Source organism: Mus musculus, chromosome 14, assembly GCF_000001635.26.
Source record: "Mus musculus strain C57BL/6J chromosome 14, GRCm38.p6 C57BL/6J".
In the NCBI taxonomy this organism is placed as follows: Eukaryota; Metazoa; Chordata; class Mammalia; order Rodentia; family Muridae; genus Mus; species Mus musculus.
In genome coordinates, this window is record NC_000080.6 from 64,259,347 (window position 1) to 64,280,536 (window position 21,190).

A 21,190-nucleotide genomic window follows, 5' to 3' on the forward strand; every position below is an offset into this window, starting at 1 on the left:
AGGGGAGTGGGTGGGTAGGGGAGAGGGGGTGGGTGGCTATGGGGGACTTTTGGTATAGCATTGCAAATGTAAATGAGCGAAATACCTAATAAAAAATGGAAAAAAAAATAAATAAAATCCTCCTGGCACACGGAAGGCAACTCCCTACCCTCTTTCTCTAGTGTTATTCCCTCAAACAATGATAGCAAATCCCTGCCCCTTGCATGGCTCTTCTAGTACTAAAAACCTGCTGCCATGCACCCCTCTTCCACCACACAGAGCCAAGCCTTTGATAACAACAGCACATTAGATGCCTTTTGGACTTGGGAGGAAACCCAGTCTGTAACTCAGAGTCCCTCAGGCTTCAGAGCCACCCTTGTATTGATGCTCTCTGATAATGGAGCTGGCCTTATGAATGGTCTCTTGATGTTATGGCTTGGAGAATGTCAGTATTTAAGCATGGAGGAATCTGAGAGGAAGAAGGTTTTCTTCTGGTTCTGGGGGCTTCCTGCCTCAGACTCCTACAGGGTAAGCTTTTTCCAGCCCTTATTCTACAGAGCAGTTTGCTCTCAGGAGGCTCAGGAGGACCTATGAGGGTACCCTTCCATCATCCAGATAGGAAGCCATTCAGCCAGTATACTATGTTGAGCCTCATACTGCAAACCCCAACTCAGCTTAAATCATTTAAATAGTTTCTTTTCTATAAACATTAAAAATCACTCTAGAGGAATAGAGAGATGGTTCCGTGGTTAAAAGCACTTACCTCTCTTTCAGAGGGCTCAGGTTTGATTCCTAGCACCCATGTTGGGCTCTTATAACTTCCTGAACTCCAGTCTAGAGGATCTAAATTTGTAACTCTGCAGGCACATGCACTCACCTGTACACACATGCACACACACAACTAAAAATAATAAAAATGGACTTTAAAAAACTCTACCTAAATTCAAGTTTCCTCAGTTTACATGAATGTTACACCCCAACTCACAGATGGTAAACCAAAAATGTCACAAATCTAAATGTGTGTACTTACACCTAGCCTCCTGACCACCCCATCTGTTCAGTACAGCACGAGGTGTGGTATGAGCAGTTCTCTAGTGATCCTGGCTGACAGGAGTGCTCAGATCACTGTTGAAGGTTGTCCCATACAAGAGGACCATGCTGTGCATGCTAGCAAAGGAAGAGGTCAGAATTTAAATGCTGAGCTGCAGAGTATACACTGTCCAATGTATAGCGTGAGGATACAAAGGAAGCCCAGCTGGCACGAGTGTGTAAATGTGTCTACTCCAGGGTGGAACATGTCTATGGTCGAGATGCCAACCCTGTTTACTGGTTAACCAAAAACTATGATGGATGCAGATAAGAGAAGATGAAACTGTGGCACATGGGGGAAGGTGGCGAGGAGAGCTAGGTTTCTAGACCCGAGCACAGTCATCATTAACATTGTTGCTTTGTTATAAAACTTACATGAACTCACACCATAAGATCAAGCCAGTTAATGAATAGAGGGGGAGGGACTCATGAGACCTCACTCTCAGCTGAGGAGAATCACAATTGATGGTTGCTGGCAGAAGTCACTGTTCTTCAGTGATGTAGACAATAAGAAGCTCACACCCCCTGTTCATACAAGCAAGCCTAATCAAACTCTGTAGACCATAGAGAATCACACACACACACACACACACACACACACAGAGAGAGAGAGAGAGAGAGAGAGACAGACAGAGAGAGACAGAGACAGACAGAGACAGACAGAGACAGACAGACAGAAAGAGAGAGAAAGAGGCAGAGGCAGAGGCAGAGGCAGAGGCAGACATACAGGTAGACAGAGGGAGAGGCACAGAGAGATGAGGGGGAGGGAGACGGAGAGAGACCACATGGAAGTAGGAGGTAACTTCTTCCTCAAACGAAGGAATTCAGAGAGAGCAGACATGGGGAAGGGAGGAGAGTAATGCCAGTGAATATGAAACAAATGCATTATTTGTATGAATGAAATTATCAAGGAATCCATTTAAAATGTTTTATGAACAGAGATGGCTCAGTGAGTAGAAGCACTTGCTGCAAAGCCTGATGAGGTAAGTTTGATCTCCAGAACATACACAGGTAGAAGGTGAGAATGGACTTCCAGCATTATCCCCTGACCTCCCCTCCACATCAGAGAGAGACAGAGACATAGAGACAGAGGGAGACGTGATAACCCCTGTTCCTACTGCATCTCTTTCAGAGTGTCCCTGCAGGATTGCTCACATCCTGCAGCCCACTGGTCTCAAAAGCACATTTAAAATTACTTAGAAGCATGGACTTTTCTAGCTCTTAGAGCTCCTCCTAAACATCTTACCGATGAATCACCCCCTTCCATCCTCACCAGCAGACCTTCACCTACATTGTTTCTTGTCGAGTCACAGTGGCTGGATGATGGGACAAGTCCCAGCATCGCATCCAAATTGCAGCCAATGATAAAAAAAAATAGACAGATACATTTGTAGGGCATCAGCACCTAGAGGCCTTGATGTAGACTGTGAGGTTGTTCTTGAAGCATGGATAAGCATGTATCAATGTATCTCCATCAAGAGTTATCTTAGTCAAGAGTTATCCTGGGTGTGTCTGTCTCTTAATATTGTCACATGTAGTTGAAGATAAGTATTAAACTTGTTCATATAAATTTAAGGCTACTTTGTACATGGATAAACCCCACTCCTTCATCTAACAATGCTGGCAGCTGTACTTTACAACAGCAGCTTCTGGTCCAATTCACGATTCCATGACTCCTGCCATCTAAGCACTTTTGGGTTGTTCCCCACCCCAGTCAATTCCCATCCTGTATCTCACACTTCATATTCCATTATTTTGTCTCTTAAGTTGAGGATGCTTCATTTAGGGTAAGGACACGGCATAGCTGGCAAGAGCACTTGCTTATAAGAATGATGAGGAGTTCAAATCCCCAGCTCACAGTTAGCACTGGGCCCTCTGATCCAGGTTCAGGGAAAGACCTTGTCTTAAGGAAATAAGGCTGACAGAGATAGAGCAGGATAGTAGTCACATAAGTACACACTACAGACATTTGTACAAACATCCACATGTGTGTGTGTGTGTGTGTGTGTGTGTGTGTGAGAGAGAGAGAGAGAGAGAGAGAGAGAGAGAGAGGAAAGAGAGGGAGGGAGGGAGACAGAGAGACAGAGAGAGACAGGGAGGAAGGGAGGGAGGAAGAGAGAGAGAGAGAGACAGAGAGAGACAGAGACAGAGAGACAGAGAGAGACTCCCTCTATTTCTAGACTAAGTGGTCAGCTCCCTCTTGAGTTGCTTCTGTCAGGGATTTTTTTTTTTCAGCATCAGGGCAAGAAACGGAGACGAATATCTAGAGATCTAGTGTCTGTCAAGTGCTCTCTGCAGAGTGAGCATCTCCTGAAGGCTCCACTTCATTGGAGGTTGCTACACAATGATGTTTCCAACTCAACAATTATTACTACACCAACAGTGGACAGAGAATTAAAACCATAGGATGCAGGAGCTACACACCATCCATACAATAGTGCGTGCATGTTTAAAGGGAACGGTGACGTTATAACCCATTCACTTGTCCTTGAAGTCTTCACTTAGCCTTAGTAATGAACACAGAGGCCTGGCACTCCCAGGGATTTCCTCACACCCCCACCCCTACCTTTCAGTGCTAATTTCTGACCCATCCCTGATTTGCTCGAGTATTCCCATCACTGTAACTATAGACTACTTTACATTTTAGGAATTAAATAGTGCAACATGTGCTTTTTGTTTGTTTGTTTGTTTTTTTCCTGCAGAAAAATGTATCCAAGCATAACTGTTTTGAGCCCCACTCCCCATTTTGTCATAGCAGTGCCTTGTCCTCCATTTTGCTGAGTGTTTTTCCACTGAATGGATGTAACATCATTTGCTTATACATTCACCTTTTGATAACCACTTAGGTTGGGGTTATTATAACCACTTCTAGTTTGGGGTTATTATAGAAATAGTTACTGTCAACATTCCTGTATAGGGTTTTTAACGTAAACCTAAGTTTTTCCTTCTCTTTGGTACAGGAGTGGGCCTCCTAGGCCATATGACTCGCTTACATTAAACTCTGTGTGATATTCCCAAGTGCTTTTTTGCCACATAGCCATGGTGTTCTGTGTTGCCACCAGCAGAGCAGGAGTCCCAGGAGCTCAGCATCCTCCTTGGTTCTCAATGCTGACAGTTGTTTTCTCATCTTTAGTTGGGTGAGTATGTTGAGGAATATGTGTGGGCCACGACATGAACGTAGAATGCAGGGGACAACCTTGGGTGTTAGTCCTCTCTGTCTGTCTTTAGTACTCTTTATTGTCCTCTGCTGTGCATGCCAAGCTAGCTGCCCTCAAGCTCCCAGGGATTCTCCTGTTTCGGCCTCCCATCTCACCTTAGAGGTGCTCTGATTATAGACTCAAGCTACTGTGTAAGGCTTTTCTTGGGTGCTAGGGAATCCAAATTGGGTTCTCACACTTGTAGGGCAAATGCTTTAGCCACAGAGCTAGCTCCTCTCCTGACAGTGATTTTCCTTAATTTAGCTATTTTAAAAGAATGCTAGTAGCAGATAAATGTGGTTTTTATTTGCATTTTTTTCTGATAACTAATGATGTTGAACACCTCAAAAAAAAATCTTATATGGCATCTGTGGGTTTTCTCTGATGACCTGATTCAGAGGATTTGCCTACTTTCAAAAAGTTGTTAGTTTTATTACTAAGTTTTGAGCATTCTTCAAAAGGATGAAAACTTTTATTCCCCTGTGGAGTAGAGAAAAAAGGGAACTTGCAGACAGACTTTAAGTCATTTACTGCCAAAGCAAATCGTGTGCCAGGAAAGTGAGGATTTGAAATAGACCCAGGCTTTTGTTGCAGAGACGGATGAGATTCTTGCCAATTCCGTGTTTGTGTGAGGCACAGCCAGGCTGTGGGCAGGTACCCAGCCTGCCTTTCAGCTTGGATACCTAGTCCCGGCTGAAGATTCCCACACTGTGTCCCTCGGCCTGCTGGCCAACTCTCTCCTGTTGAGGAAAATCCCAAAGACTATGGAATGAGGCAGGCCCTTGCTTTTTCACACATGAATGAACTAATGTTGTGTGCTGTGCCAAGCCCTCATGTTGATGCTCATGAAATCAGAGAATCCTGTATAGACTCCTCCCTGGCATCCTGCCCATATTAGAAGCATAGTTGTTCTGATATGGCTTCACAACTCCTGACTTGCTGGTAGTGACTGTCCCCTTCATCATTGTGACAGTATCATAGGTGATAAACACCAAGGTGCCAACCACTAATCTGTAAATTTCCTTTTCCATTCTCTCTATAATTAACTTGGGTTAAAATTTAATCACATTCATAAGGCAATGCATCCAATATGGATTGTTTCCTGTATTCCTCCAAAAGGAGACAGTTTCTAATAAATAGAAATGTGACGTCCTGACAGTCCCCCACACAATATCACATTGTCTTTTACAGGTGATTCCACATCTCTGTACATTATCTAGAAGCAAGAAACAGGGAGAACTTTATTTATTTGTTTTTTGAGACAGGGCCTCTTTATATAGTCCTGGCTGGCCTGAAACTCACTATGTAAACCAGGCTGGTCTCACATTCATAGAGACCATCAGCCTCTACCTCTTGAGTGCTAGGATTAAAGGCATGAGCCACCACAGCACGCTAATTTTTATATTAATTTTTGTTTATTCTTGAGAATCTTATAACGGATACAATGAAACATAACCACACCCACCTTCCATTTATTTCTCTTTCTAACTCTCCTAATCCGCCCCCCTCACACACACACACAACACAGCTCAAATCTCAAGGTCAAAATAACCAATCAAGTCTAGGACTTTATTTTATTCCTTGTAATAGAATGTGGGAATATAACTAAAACTTTAAAAGATGGGTATATAAAACAAAACAAATATTTCTAACGACATCATATTATGGAATGTACAGTTCCAGAAAACCAGCATCGCTTCCCTTCACTGACACAGTGCTATGAATCTACTTAATCTGCTCTGATGCTTTTTAACAAGGCCTCCAGGAAGCTGAGAAGACACTCTCCTCTAAAGTGGGAGTGAGCTGATTCCCATGCTTGCTGTCTCTAGGACCCATGCCCATCACCACCGTACTGACTCCATTAAGTACCCATCCCTGGTCTCCATACACTGTGTATGTCCTGTGACCAAAACCCTCACAGAATCAACAAAAAGCAATCCAGGAGTCATTGGTAATACAGTTGGTTTCGGTTTTGGTTTGGTTTTAAAGAGGCAGGTTTACAGCATAACATATTTCTGATTCTAAGTTCTGTTTCTTTAAGAAATGGAATTCCTTTAAACCTTTATCTTCCCAGTGAAGAGTCCACAAAGGACTAATCATACAATGGAACCATTTAAATGCCTCACTCTGCAGTGTGGTCTCTTTGAGCACAATTGTTTGGATAAATTCTCCTCTTGCCCATTATCTGAACACAACGTGTGGTGGCCAGTTGCATTTTGCGGTAACAATGTACCGGCATTGGCTAGCACTCCATTTTCAGCTGCCAATACAGGCACTGGAGAAGTATTCAGACCTGGAGACAAACGACAGCTGAAAACAGAGAGCCGGCCTGCAGGTGGGTTTCAGGGGATGTCTTATCTGCTCAGAGTCATTGTGTTCCAATCTGCATGTCTTCCAGAAGACTAAAAGTAAGGGTCCCAGGAGGTGGGAGAAGGTTACCGCTGTAAAACTGTGTCTCAGCAGCTAGAAGCTGAATTATCCTTGGATTCTAGGAAGGTAACATGAAACAACTCTCTTCTGTTGGTGAGCTCCGCTAGGTGTATAGAGATGGATGTGATGGCTCAGTGTAGTTTGTTTAAAAACACAGCATGAGCTGGGCATTGCACTGCACACTTGTAAAGGCTGCTTTTGTGTGTCAACTTGACACAAGCTGGAGTTATCACAGAGAAAGGAGCCTCCCTTGAGGAAATGCCTCCATGAAATCCAGCTGTAAGCCATTTTCTCAATTAGTGATCAAGGGTAAGAGGGCCCATTGTGTGTGGTGCCATCCCTGGGCTGGTAGTCCTGGGTTCTATAAGAAAGCAAGCTGAGTAAGGCAGGGGAACCAAGCCAGTAAGTAACATCCCTCCATGGTCTCTGCATCAGTTCCTGCCTCCAGGTTCCTGCCCTATGTGAGTTTCTGTCCTGGCTTCCTTTGGTGAGGAACAGCAATGTGGAAGTGTAAGCTGAATAAACCCTTTCCTCTACAACTTGTTTCTTGGTCATGATGTTTTGTGCAGGAATACAAACCCTAACTAAGACACCTGAAATATCAGCACTTGGAAGGGGGAAGCAAGAGGATTGACCGTTTGAGGCCAGCCAGAACTACAGAGTTCTGTCAAAATTAAAACAATGAAAGGGAGGAAAAGGGGAAGGAGAAAGAAGAGAAAAGGAAACTGCCATGTAGTCTTTCTTACAAGGAATACTGGGTCCCCACACTGTATTAGTATCCCGTGGTGGCAAAGAAGCACCTGAGATGTTCTCACTTCTGAGACCTGCATTACTGTCTTTTTCTTTTTCATGCAGAACTTGGTAGAGCACCTGCTTAACCTAGTAATGATAGTTTACTGAGAATTTAACTACATATCAGGCCCTTCTCTAAAGGATAAGGGGGGGAGGAGATAGATAGGTGATAGATTTGATAGATATAGATAGATAGATAGATAGATAGATAGATAGATAGATAGACAGACAGGCAGGCTAGAGTAATGATTCAGTTGGTAAAATGCTTGCCTTGCAAGCTGGAGAACCTAAATTTGACAACCCCTAAAACCCATGTACAAATGCCAGCCATGCTAGCTTGTGCTTGAAATCCCAGCTTTAGGACAGCAGAGACATGAAGGCCCCTGGGGCTCACTGGCCAGTTAGTCTAACCTAATTGATGAGCTCCAGGCCAATAAGAGACCCTGTCTCAATGGGTAGTGTGCTTGAAGCTAATACCCAACGTTGTCTTCTGACCTACACACACCTACACACATGAACATGCATGCACCTTCGACAAACACAGAAAGAACTAGAGTAAGGAAGGCAACCAACAGTGCTGTGAGCATGTGGATTGAGTGACTAGCATACTTTATGGAGGAGAGGGTGGGGCATCACAGGAAGCCAAGACTTACAAGTGGATAATGGCCAGACCCAGGAGTAAATTCTCTCCATATCTCCTCTACTCATTTTAGAAGTCGTGTTTTCAGCAATACACATTGCACTCAAATATCCTAAGAGTCAATAAAAGTGACTTCATGAAATGTGAATGAAGTGCCTCATTTTGTTTGAAAATGAATAAATGAATTGCTCATTGCAGTTCACAGGCATGCTGTCTTCTCCATGAGGCCATGGAGTCTTTTAACACGATGCTGCCGGTTCACCCTCGAAGCTATTCATTTGCTTGTTTAATGCATCCAGTGTTTATTACATGGCACTAAGGCTTTGAAGAGACTCCTACTCCAGCAGGAAAGAGCCACTGCAGTGTAGTAAATGCCATAAAGAAAGCCTGCCAGAGGAATGGGGTAGACGAGGGATGTGGGGTGTAGAGGTGGTTCCTGGAGGAGGGAAGACCAATCAATACTTGAAGCACTGAACAAGTCCAAGTCCATGCTTCTGAATGAATAGATGAGGAATGCCTGGCCCTTTGGTCTTAGTAGGAACACTGCACTGAATAGGCCACACTATTATACTCTTCTTCCTTGTTTGCGAGATAAGGCAGGCATACTAGGAGGCCCCACAGGACTCAGTCTAGGTCCCCTAGCAGGTGTTAGGGACTTTCAGGATGCAACCCTGATCCTCAGAGCCCAGTGTCCATTTCTATTGGTCTCTGTTGCTATGCAGAGCTGTGGCCATGAGCACAGGTCAGGTTGAACACTGAGCCCTTCCGTAATTCTCAGGAATGACTGAACTAGCTTCATCCCTGGAAAAGTGCAGCCTGCAGCCCGAGTCACACTCTGCTCACGGGCCAGTGCCCTGATGGAAGGACAAGCGAGAAAAAAGCAAAATCTAGTCATGTCTACACTGCCTAGTTGTCTCTCTCCAAATTAACTCTGTCCGTGAGCTGCTGGCAGGGTGTGCTTCCCATCGTTTAGGACAGCCATCCAGAAACATAATTACGTGATTAAGTGCTGTGTCCTCCCAGGAAGTGTCAGGAGCCATGATTACCCTACCAGGGAGGGGGTGGGGTAAACAATACGCAATCAGGCTGTGGACAAGGTTTCCCACTGCAGCCCAGGACCATGCTGGTATTCATCAAAGGTGGAAGAGACATGCTTCATATTTCATATTAAGAAAGACAACAAACTATAATCAGGAATATAATCAAGGATGGAATAAAATGCTGATTGCCCTTAATGACCTTATTATTCTATCACTGAATGTGTTATAAAAAAAGAACTGGGCCATGTATTTCCATGGTTCTCTGAGTGGTATACATGTATGACGTATGTACGGTTGACTGTGGTAGTCTGGGATACAAGTCGCTCACTTCTGTCTGTACATAATGAGAACAAATGGAAAGGCTAGGGAATAGAGAGAGTGTGAAGTCAGGGAAACTGTCTATGATCCACTAAGAAAACAGCAGAGTATTAGCAAATAAATGAAGGGGGGAGAAAGCCAAGTGTACAAGCCAGTGTCAGACCAATACAAGTGAGCAAGACATACAAGATAATACTTCAGTAGTTTGGAAATAAAAAGCCTCCTTTGAAGGACTGAAAACCACATCTCTAGAGCCACTCTGGTCTTCTTCTGGTAGGAAGATCTATAGATCAAAAACGCACAGAGAAAGACACTCCAGATCACAGCAGTCGAGAGTTGTAAAGCAAAACAAGGAGACACTACTATGTGTCTAACAACAAGCCAAAATCCAGAACATAACAAGGAGTCACTCAGTGGTCACAAAAGTCGTGGGGCTGGACATAAATAGAGATACAGGACATTCTACAACAGGGGCACTATGTGTTATGGCATTTCAATGGTAAATAATTCTCTTATATGCTGGTCAAAGCTCATAGATTGCAGACACCCACCACACACACATATACACAAGAGTGTCCCTGATGTAAACCAGGGACAGTAACTAATAGTAACATACTGGTGTTATTCCATCAGTGAAAACAAGTTTCCACAACAGTGCCAAGTGTTAGCAGGGAATAAGTGTGCAAGTGTCGGGAGGGGTTGGGTATCATGGGAAATCTATTCAACCACTTTGTGCTTCATTTCCCTGCAAACCCATGTGTGCTCTGAAAACTTGTTAGTTAAAGTATGGACACCTTCTTGAAGGCAGAAACTGGCCCCTCCATGTCACCACAATACCTGATGAATACACGGCTAATCTTTAAAAGCATCTGTACCTGTCCTAAATGGACATTAAGGATGCTGAGTGGGCAGTAATTTAGAGACATGCCCTTTCAGAGCCACCATTCATAGCTCAGGCACAGTGGGGACATACTTTGACTTGACAAGTGCGATTCTTCATCCGAAGGAGCTTTTACTCTGTGGTAACTGGTCCAAATCACAGAGTGAACCTTCTGTATCCCAAGCCTGCCTGCACACAACTCTCAGCCCTGCCATGTCTTTGGAAGGAGCTTACACTATGGCACAACCATTTGTCACTGTCATTTATTTTCAGTCCACACTGGGAGATGAACCTCATACCTCATCTGTATGCGCCCCTTTGGCATGTGGTACAGACTCAAAGCAGGCAGGGCCCCCAGACCTGGAGCTTCTCTTTATCAAAAGGCACGTGCCCAACCAAGGCCAAAAAAAAAAAAAAAAAAAAAAAAAAAAGGAGCAGTGACCAGGGAGGGCTCACAGCAGGGATTGAGGCAGGCAGAGCAAAAGCTGACAGAGCATTGAGTGCTGCAATCTTGAATCCCTTCATCTTTCCCAGTATGAAACCCTATGTCCCACAAAGGTTGCACTAGGCTCATGGGATCCCTGGCAGCAGACAGATGAGTACCACTGCTGTCCTCTCGAGGTAGGAGATATCCCACCACAGGTCATTCAGGCCAAGCACTAGGAGCCATCGCAGGCAAGCCTGGCCTCTTCTATATTTCTCTTAAGTCACCAGGAAGTCCTTGCCCCTTCTTGCTCATGACTCAGATCCCTAGACTCTTCTCAAGCTATTTTCTGTTTGTCTTTCTTTGTTTGGTTGGTTCCATACTTAGGAAGTATCACTGAAGGCCTGGGCTTTAAAAGTATGTGTACAAGTTACCACCCTGTCTTCCCAACTGGACCCTTGGGCACTGCCCTGTTGAATGCATGTGGGTATTAACAGATGCCCAATACACAGTAGAGAGGGGCCTAGGGCATGTGAGGCCCTGTGCTAGGTGTTATGGGAGAGATGAAAGGACATGGCACAACCCCAGGGAAATGACAGCCAATGGGAGGACCCTTTACTGGTAACTACTCCTGCTTCCCAACCCGCCCAGTCAAGCAGTCAATGTGTTTGGCTGTTTTGGTTTTTGTGGGAGAGGGAGAAACACTTTTAACCAACCATGGAGTTCTTTTCACAGTACCCACTTGTACTTTCTCAGTCTCTTTAAGAGAAATACAGAAAGATGCTAAGTAAAGACCCTGCAGTAGATGGGAGGGTACCAATTCTAGCCTATCACTTGTTGATCACGTAGTCTAGATGGACACTGTCCTGCATTCATGTTCCTGGTGACCACACTAGCTAGTGTTCGTCCTTCACCTACCGAGCTGTTGTAAGAACTGAAGAAGCTGCTGGGGTGGGGTGACTTGCAGTGAGGCCTGGCTCGTGGGAAACACCAAATGAAGTCATCATTCTCTTTTCAAGTTCATGTGCAAAAGCCACCTGAATGAGCTGGTAACATCTCATGGCTCTGCTGTACTGCATGTGCAGCTGGAGGAACAAGATGATGTCTTAGGTTTGAGAGATTATTTCTAGACCAAGTGAGTCACCTTCCCAATGGGACTCTATCTCTCATCAGTCTTGAGAAACCAGTCAGAGGGAGGAGGCACAGCTGCCTTTCTCCCACATTGTATCCAGGCTTTGGAAACTGTTTATAAAGTTTCTATAAATATAGGATGAGACTATACAACAGAGAGATTAACTCTAGATATCTGGGATGAAGGAAGGAGTTCCATAGGCCTGCCCTATGGAAGAAACAGAGTTCCCATGGGATAATATTTTTGGCTCATATCAGGACCTTGGGGGCTTATCCATCAGAAGCTTTAAAAATCAAATTAGGTAATAAAAGTATGTTGCTACATTGTAGGCAACAGAAATGAAGATAGCATGTTCATATGGCCAGTGATATCATATGATGGATAAATAAGCCACAGAAAATGAAATAGTATTCACCACTGAAAAGGGGGTGTTAACTGAAAATTCATGGAGGATGTCATAGTTTATTCCTCTGTTGCTATGACCAAAAACACTGACCAAAAACAACTTGGGAGAAGAAAGCATTTATTTTATCTTACTTTCAGGTAACCATCTATCACTGAAGGAAGTTGGGAAGGAACCTGGAGGCAGGGAACTAAAAACAGAGACCAGGGAGAAGCAGTGTCCACTGGCTTGTTCCCCATAGCTTGTTCAGATCACCTTCTTATATGGTCCAGGCCCAACTGCCCAGGGATGGTGTCACCCACAGTGAGCTGGGTGCTCCTCCATCATTAACCAAGGATGAAAATCCTGGCAGCACCAAGGAGCTCCCAGTGCCTATCCTTAAGTAAAAGAAGCCAGTCTGAAAAGGCTGTGTGCTGCGTGCTGGTGCTTCCATCTTTAGAATAATCTGGAAAAGGCGAGCCCATGGAGATAGGAGCAAGTGTGGTTTGGTGGTTGTCAAGGAGGAGGGGAGGGAGCTAAGCAGACAAAGCCCAGGTTTTCAGGGCTCTGAAACCATCCAGTGCCATGCCGCCATGGTGGGATAAGCTGTTACACATTTATCTAACCTACAAAATGTGTGGCTTGGAGACGAAGCTTAAAGTAGCCTGTCTGGGCAGACGTATCCATGGCAACGCGTGCAGCCTTCTGGAGCAGGATGTGGAAAATGGGGTGCTTGTAGGTGTGTGAAGGCAGAGAGCACACAGGAAGCCTCTATACTTCCTGTTCAATTTTGCTATGAACCTTCAACTGTTTGAAAAACAAAAGTTTATTAATTAAAAAAAAATTGGAAGATAAACCCCCAATTCTTCTGGATCTTCCTGCACTCCACTCCACCAACTTAAGCTTCCAGTATGTGGCTTTGTCCATTTAAAAACCTGTCTCAGTGGGAACAAGTACCTGTCCCTGAAACATTTCAAACTATCAAATTGAGCCAGAGTGAGACAGGTTGGGGTGGTGGTGGTGGTGGTTGTCTTTCCTTGTACACAAAAGATCCTCAGCTTCAGGCACTTCTGTCAATCCTCCCAGGGCAAGGCAGGTCCACAGAGGACATCACTGTATCACAGTGGTTGGCAGCTCTCTACCTCCAGGATGATCAGTGAGCACAGCTTCAAAGGAAATAGGCTCACATATGGGGCCAGTGAAGATCAGACCACTTGTGTGACAGACCTGGAAATCACGCAAACAGGGCTGCTCATGGGCAACCCTCTCAGTGTGCTGCGATGTTTGCTCTCTGCCTGCCTCCTGTTTGAAAGCACTGAATATGGGGTTCTGGTGAGTACTGCTGTGCAGAAGGCCTTCTGGCCCCCAGCATTTCAGCCCAGAGTATGGTGGTATCTGGCCCTGCGCTAACTGACAGAACCCTCAGAAAGCAACTGAAAACAGGATAACAAGGATGGTGGAAGAAAGACCCATCTTCCAGCTGGTGCATCTTGGACAGAGTTTCGTAGTTGGCTAACAAGTAAAATGATCATCTATAGGAAAGATTCTGATATTTCCTCTAACTTTAAAAACTCACCCGGGGGATGAAAAATGAGAGGGCACTCAATTGGTAAAGAGCTGCGCACAAACGCCTGAGGCCATGAGTTCAAGCCACAGAACCCATGTGAACAGGCTGGCCATGGTGGCACATACTCGTGATCCCAGCATTCAGAGACACAGGAAAGAGAGATCCACTGGGCTTGATGACCGTTAACCACATTGACAAGAGAGACTGTCTCAAGTGAGGTAAATGGTGCCTAATGACACCCAAGGCTGTCTCCTCTGGCCTCCGCGTACATGCAGAAACATGCTTGGGTACACACAGGTACACACAATGTTTAAGAAACAGTAGAGACGAGCCGACTAACCAAAGAAAAATAACATTCCCATTTCTATGAATCAGGGTCATCTAAGTGGCTCCAGAGCCCTGGCTACGTTCGTCAGGCAGTTTTCAAAACTCTAGTTTACTTGTAAAATAAAATTGACTGCTTTCATTAGTAGGTTAGCGGCTGAAGCACATGAGGTGAAGCTTATCTGCAGCTGATTATAACTGATTCCAGGCTGTTGAGAAGTAGAAACTAGTAAATGGCAGTGACCCCTCTGGGGGCCACTCAGCTGCCTAGGTGTTTCCCTGGCATAGGGGTGACCACCAAGTGTTTGCCAGAGTCTCTTCGGTGATTTTTGCTCAGTAGGTGGGGTAGTCATCGACCCAGATATTTATTTTTAATATAACTTATAGAGGACATCAACAAGGAAACCTTATTCTAGGACTGTACAAATCTGTTAGTCATTTGGAAGTAATTAAGACCCAGTTCATCACATAAAATTGCCAGAGAAGCTGGCCCCTGCCACAGTAAGGTTATCTTCTCATATTACATATTATGGCTCCGTTATATGTCATGTGAAAATTTCAGGGCAGGCCTATCCATCAGTGGCTTTTGCAATTACATTTTAAGAACTGCTTAACCTAGCAGCTTCCTTTTAATCTTCCTTTTAAATCTTTGAGGATATAATCCTGAGACAATGAGTGAACAGCTCCCCCATCCAGTCTGGATGGGTTATAAAGGCTCCATCAGTGAGCTGTTTTCCAACAGCTCATCTGGGTGGTACTTTCAGTGATATACAAGTAGAAGACATGCTTGACTAAGTCTGCTGGCCTGTTGACCTCTGACCTGTGCCCTAGCAAGGATTTAAGTTGTTCAAAGAAAGAGGTGGGTCAACTAACCAAACCAGTCAAAAAGGTCAAAATCTCAAGGTCAGAGGAGGGATGCATAATTGCTATCTCTGCAATGGGTCTCCCTTGTCACCCAAGGGCAGCAGCAGCCTGGTACCTCCTGAATAGTGTGTGCCAGCCTTCAGTTCTTTGAAATTATAAGAAAATTCTCCTCCTCTATGATATTCATGCTGGGTTCAAGCATTCTAACAAACTAAATATATCTAGTAAACTCTGTGAGGAGAGTAGATCAATTTTGTTTCAGCTTTGGGGACCTTAGGTGTGGTGGAGCCATATCTCTGACATGACTTTGTCAGAGTCCATGGAAGAAGGACATGGGAATGACAAGAACATGCTTGGACTCTGCAGCATAGAGGGAAGGCGGGTTTCACTTAGCGCAGTGGCTTTGTCTGGGCTCCAAAGCTGAAGCAGCTGGGAGGGAGAGAGTTCCAGGTCAGGGGCTCATGTGAGGGAGACAGACAGACAGTTCCAGGTCAGGGGCTCATGTGAGGGAGACAGACAGTTCCAGATCAAGGGCTCAGGCTGAGCAGGCAGGCGCCAGCTGGGAAAAGGTGGGGTTGAAAACGTGGCACAAGGAGGGCATACCCCTCAATCTCTTCTCTGTCAGGCCCTCCGCTCTATTTCTAGCTATAACAGCTAGCATGAAAGCCTCCCCCTGGTCAGGAACATTGTCCATGGGAAGTCCAGAAACGCTGGACCCACGGCATTCACCAGTGGTTTGTTTCTCAGGCTCAAGAAGAGGAAGGAAGGCAAGTAGTACAGTTGGTGGCAGAGGGATTGTAATAAGATGAGTGGAGGAGAAGAGAATCGCAAGGAGGGTGAGTAGATGATGGGGGAGGGGGAAGGAGAGGAGGGAGGGAGGGAGGGAAGGAGAGTACCTGGGAGCCCTCATTCACTTAACTTTCTATACTATTTTGTCATGAGGGCCCTGTTTTGAGGTGTTTCTCTCTTGCTGTTTCTAATGTATAAATTGAATTTCGCCACCTGTATTTGGAAAGCATGGCTCATGTAAATGAAAAGTTCTGAAAAGAAGCTATGTCTGGCTGTGCAAAAAAAAAACGCCTGGAAAGAGCATCTGCATCTGCAAGACTGATGGGAATGTCAGTACTGGACAGAGATTGGGAGTTTTGTAAGTTTGAAGGCTAATTACTTTATCCTGGGCTACTTGTAGCCTTGTGTAACAGCCAGCTCTGTTTCTGAACTAACACTTCACGATAATAAATAAAAACCTCATAGAACCTATTAACTTAGCAGAGCACAAGCTTCCACCAATCCAAGAGTTAAAAATGTCATCAGATAACATCTTGGGCCTGTAAGATAGCTCTCCCATCTTCCTGTACCTGCCTCTCTGATGTGCCAACCAATGCATTTAAAAATTGTCTTGATTTATGACTGTCTTTGTTCTGTGAAACTACAAAACACCCCATGAAACTGCTTCCACATAAAACCATGGGATTTGGAGTAACATAAACCTGTGTTTCTAGGTCATGGTCGCTCACTGTGGCTCCAGAATAAATTCTTATTCTCTTTAAGATGGGGGCTGTGGTTTGAATGACAACATGCGTGCAGGTTTCAATATTGCCTATAGCTTCCAGCATCTATGGGGGCCTTGGTATGTATCCCACACAGACAAGGGAGAATGCCTACCACACATTGTAGGGAGAGGGGAATCCATCCTAACAGAAAGATGGGCAAAGACCGACTAACAAAAATAACAATGCCTTAAGCTCTTAACATGTCAAACTTGACAGACCCTCCACCCTAGAGCCTCACCTGAACAGGACGTTATAAAAACAAAACAAAACAAAACAAAACAAAACAAAACAAAACAAAACAAAACAAAACCCTCTCAGGCCTCAGCAAGGCTGTGATCTGGAAAACCAAGTGAGCATCAACCTCTCTCCATCAATCTCACTGTTAAATCACTTACTGTCTCTCAGCCTCAGTTCTCTCAACTAACAAAACAAGGAGTCCTGTGGGCTCTGGTCATTTTAAAGAGCCATTTTAAACAGAATATCCAACAGGACTCCAACATAGAGCTAGAGTCAAACTGTAACCATTTGTCTGTAGCAGATGCGAATCCATTTAGGGAACAGACTTCACTGTGGGTGGAGACCTCACAGCAGCTTTTTGGAGCCTGATGCTGTAGTCACCCACTTGGAAAACCACAGGACTAGTTGTTGGTTCAAACCTCTTCCAGGCCTGAAATGCTGTGATGTGACCATGACCCGTGCCCAAGATAATGACAGCCCAGAGGGATGGCACTTGTTAAGAAGCCAAGCTTATTGTTAGGGGTGACTAGGTTTAGAACAAACAAAACTGTATCTCTCTCCTCTACCTATGCTCCAGTCATCTGGGCAATGGGGCTACTCACTGAGGAGCTGGTACACCGGGTCAGAGTTACAAGTGAGGGGCGAGGCTCCCTAGCCTCTGAGCTTTCTTTCTCCTTGTTTGTTTGAAAGAGAAAAGCGTTTTCATTCTATCTGTGACAAGTTCAGGGCCCAATTTTATGTCTCAAATAAGGGGCACAAAAAGCCATCAAATTGCTTGTTGCAAGGAGCAAACACCAGGATTCTTGCGTGTGGGGAGACGTGTCAATAACTTGGTAATTTTCCTTGACTGGCATTGACAACGCTACAATGAGGCTGACTATGCACTGAGAGAGTGAATGCAGTCTGAGAGGGATTGAGGGGGAGTCTTCCATTACTTGAGGAGCTGTGCCCAAGCCCCTCCCGCCTTTGAAGAATGGAGCCATTAACTCATGGCAGAACTGCAGCCTCGCATCTCCACCCAAACACTGCAGAAATTACCTTGAACTAAAAAGGCACACCGAGTGCTTTACACGCATGGAGAAAGGCTGGTTTAATGCCCAGCTGGAGCTCTGGAGCTCCGGGCAAATGCTAGCAGGTACTTGGAGAAGGAGTGAAGAAGATCCATAAGAGCCCAGAGGAGGTGAGAGGAAGGAGAGGTGCGGGTGTCAGGCCAGATGTATAGGCAGAGGCTGACTGAGCCTGCCAAGCCACACACTGACCTACACCTACACCTATGCCATTCGGTGTCCCTATAGACAAGGAGTACAGTGATAGACAGCCCAAGTCCCAGATTTTCTAAGACACATCTGATGTGAAATATTTTCCTTTTAAAATATTTTTGCATGCACTTATTTAACTCCTGTCGGGCATGCACCTCCTCTGGAGGCCACAGGGCAACTTGTGTGAGTTGGCTTTCTTTCTCCTCCACATGCACTCCTAGGACTCAGGCTGTTGGGCTTGGTGGCAAGCACCTTTATCCACTGAGCCAGCTCCCAGCCCTGAGATAATTTTATTTTCAATAAGAAATCAGGGAACTGGAGAGACGGTTCAGTGAGTAAAAGCCCTAATGGTACACGGATAAGGACCTGAGCTCCGGTTCCCAGCATGCATGTCAATGCTGAGCACAGCTGAGCACACCTATCAGGCCAGCACCTTAGAGCAGAGACAAGTGGAGACTGGGGTTTGCTGGTCTAGCATGTTTAATGAGCTCTAGATTCAGGGAGAGCCCCCGACTCAAGGAGACGAGGCAGAAAACGATAGGACAGGACACCTGATGTCCTCCTCACATACATACCCAGGGTCACACACCACGTACACTCTCATGAATACACCTTACAAACACTGATAAAATAAAAATAAACTTTAAAAGTATTTAACTACAACCATGCCATAGCTTCACTGATGCTTTTTAAGAGGGGAAACTGAGGCTTGGGGGTAGGGGGTTGCCTTGGAGACAAACAGCACTGAGAGGTTACAGAAAGACTGCCACTATTGGCTGTTCTCAGACCGAGCTCCCACTGGGCACCCCTGTGGGACAGTGTAGCTGTTTCTCAGGCTGTTCTGGTGGCCATATGAGTCCCGAGGGGGGAAAGTGGCCTGCCCCCTTTCTTGTTTTTGGCTCTGGTGCCACTTGGCTGAATCGACTTCAAAAGGCTTTTGAATAGAATGATAAACACGGCATTGTTATGAACATCTGTAAGCAAAATATGAGAAGACCTCACTCAGTGAATGCATAGCCCAGGCGCCTTCACCAGCAGTGCCGGGTTTGTACATTTGGCTAATGTGCCGAAATTAACCCGAAGTGCTTACCCATTGCAGAATGCCTTTTCATATTTTCATCTGCATGGTTGTTATTACAAAGTGTAAGAATAATTCTCTACCAGGGCATTGAGGACTCTGAATAGCTCAATTAGAATCAATGGAGAGAGACAACAGAGCGCCAGCTAATCAGCAGGTTTGCATAACAATCCTATGAGAGAGCGTATGCAGAATGCATGGTGTGTGTGTGTGTGTGTGTGTGTGTGTGTGTGTGTGTGTGTGTGTTGTATGGGGGCACATGTGCATAAAGAAAAAACCAGAGCCACCCCAACCCCTTAAAGCAAGCATAAAAAGAATGAGGTTTCCTTAACTATAGGAAAGTTCTAGAAGACAGAGACTTGGGTTATCTTCACATTGTGTGTTATTAGTATCCAGTATCGTGGTTTTGCATGTAAGCCATCATAGTAACTAATATTTCTCTCTCTCTCTCTCTCTCTCTCTCTCTCTCTCTCTCTCTCTCTCTCTCTCTCTCTCTCTCTCCCTCTCTCTCTCTCTCTCCCTCTCTCTCTCTCTCTCCTTTTATGAAATGCCTCCTTGGAAGCCCGATACCTTACAGGTATGTCACTCCAATCTCAGTTCTAGCAGAGAGAATCCTTGCAAATGATTTTAGGAAAAGAATGGTGGCCACCGGGATTTTTATATCGCTGGAGTGCAAGCCAATCTTGGCGGGGGGTGGGGGGTGGAGAAGGGTAGAAATGGTGGCTCTGCAAAGTCTGTGGGCCATGAGCAAGGCTATCTCACATCTGAGCAGAGGCCGTGTGCATGGTGTAAGACTTGGGAGTGTGGCTCTAAGAGGGATCAAAAGTCAGGCCTGAGATACCTGGGATATCCAAGCTGGGGGAGGGGTATGCCTGTAATCTAAGAATTCTCGAAGCTGAGACAGGAGGACTGAAGGTGCCAAGCCAGCCTGAGCTCCATGGTTGGACCACTGCAAAACAAATCTGCACAAACACCAGAGCATTTCTTCTCCTGGTTCTTCTGGGAGAGGGACATGCTGGCCTGTGCTACAGATTCAGCACTCAACAAGTCTGAGCAAAGAAAGTTTGGGCACATGTCCCAGTAGAACTAGGACTTTTAAATCAGGTCTGTAAGTGAGAAGGTAAATCAGGAAATTCCATCACAATGAAATGTGAGCTCGATGTGAAAGATGAAGGGTCTCTGGGAAATGCAAGATGATAGTCACAGCATTTGGTGGAGCTGTGGAGCCCTCCCTTCTGCCTCTCAGCTTTGAAGACCTAAGCTCCATTACCATCTGCCAGTCCCACCCAGGTTAACCCAACCAGCAGAGATGACCTCTGCAGACTAATCTCAACCTTGACTGAGAAGCATCAAGTGGCGTCCAATTCTATTTGAAATGAGAATTTGTCTGTCTGCCTAACTAACATGGCCTTATTGTATCTTCTTCTTGAAAGTGATTTCCACGGAAGGTCAAAAGACAAGAAGGTTCTACAGCAGATGGATCAGAACAAGAAACTGGTGGAAACTTGAGAATGGCATGGTATTAGAAGCTGTGTGTCTGCCCATAGGCTCATATAGTTGAATACCTATTCCCAGTTACTCAAATTGTTTGGAAAACACGGCTTCATTGAAAGAGGTGTGTCACTGGGGACAGGCTTTCAGAAGATTCCTGCTATTCCCAATGTACCTCTGTTTCCTACTTGCAACCAAGATGTGAGCTCTCTGCACTTCATACTGCCATACCTTTGCTCTACCACAATGGACTCTAATTTTCTGAAACCATGAGCCCAATTAAATACTCCCTAAGTTGCTTTGGTCATGGTATTTTGTCACAGCGACAGAAAAGGAGCAGAGACATTGCCCTTGTGTCTCTGTACAGCCACCTCCTTCCTCAGCTGTTGTCTCTCCTGGGTACCCTATCAGAATTCTGTCTTGTGTTTCAACTGCCTGCCATCAGGGAGCACTGGGGGCTTCAGAGGGGAGTCTAGATAAGTGACCCTGTGCTGTCCACATACCCCTTTCTCAG

At 45.2% G+C, this 21,190-nt stretch overlaps 1 protein-coding gene and 1 long non-coding RNA gene across 12 annotated transcripts in view; one reads left to right on the forward strand and one right to left on the reverse strand.

Annotated features, from left to right (window-relative positions):
* Nucleotides 1-21,190, reverse strand: part of Msra (methionine sulfoxide reductase A) — a 333,283-nt gene that overhangs the window by 136,726 nt on the left and 175,367 nt on the right. The gene's annotated exons all lie outside the window — the stretch shown is intronic.
* Gm41176 lies at nucleotides 1,195-20,980 on the forward strand. Of its 2 annotated transcripts, XR_001781294.2 has the most exons (5): nucleotides 1,195-6,600; nucleotides 13,390-13,635; nucleotides 15,806-15,894; nucleotides 19,748-19,762; nucleotides 20,619-20,980. It is a non-coding gene; the product is annotated as a predicted gene, 41176 (long non-coding RNA). The 2 variants fall into 2 exon arrangements; XR_003951177.1 differs by lacking the exon at nucleotides 1,195-6,600 and having other exon boundaries at nucleotides 11,130-15,894.